Here is a 414-nt window from a genome sequence, read left to right on the forward strand (position 1 = left end):
ATATATATATATAGTATTAGTACACACATATATATATATATAACATTAGTACTTTATATATATATATAGTATTAGTACTTATATATATATATGTATATATAGTATTAGTACTATCATCATCATCATTTAACGTCTGCTTTCCATGCTAGCATGGGTTGAACGATGTGACTAAGGACTGGCAAGCCAGACGGCTGCACCAGGCTCCAATCTGATCTGGCAGAGTTTCTACAGCTGGATGCCCTTCCTAACGCCAACCACTCCAAGAGTGTAGTGGGTGCTTTTATGTGCCACTGGCACGAGGGCCAGTCACACGGTACTGGCAACAGCCACGCTCAAAAAGGTATTTTTTACATGCCATCTGCACAGGAGCCAGTCCAGCGGCACTGGCAATGACCTCGCTCAAATGATTTTCTA

This window comes from Octopus bimaculoides, chromosome 10, assembly GCF_001194135.2.
Source record: "Octopus bimaculoides isolate UCB-OBI-ISO-001 chromosome 10, ASM119413v2, whole genome shotgun sequence".
Classification (NCBI taxonomy): Eukaryota; Metazoa; Mollusca; class Cephalopoda; order Octopoda; family Octopodidae; genus Octopus; species Octopus bimaculoides.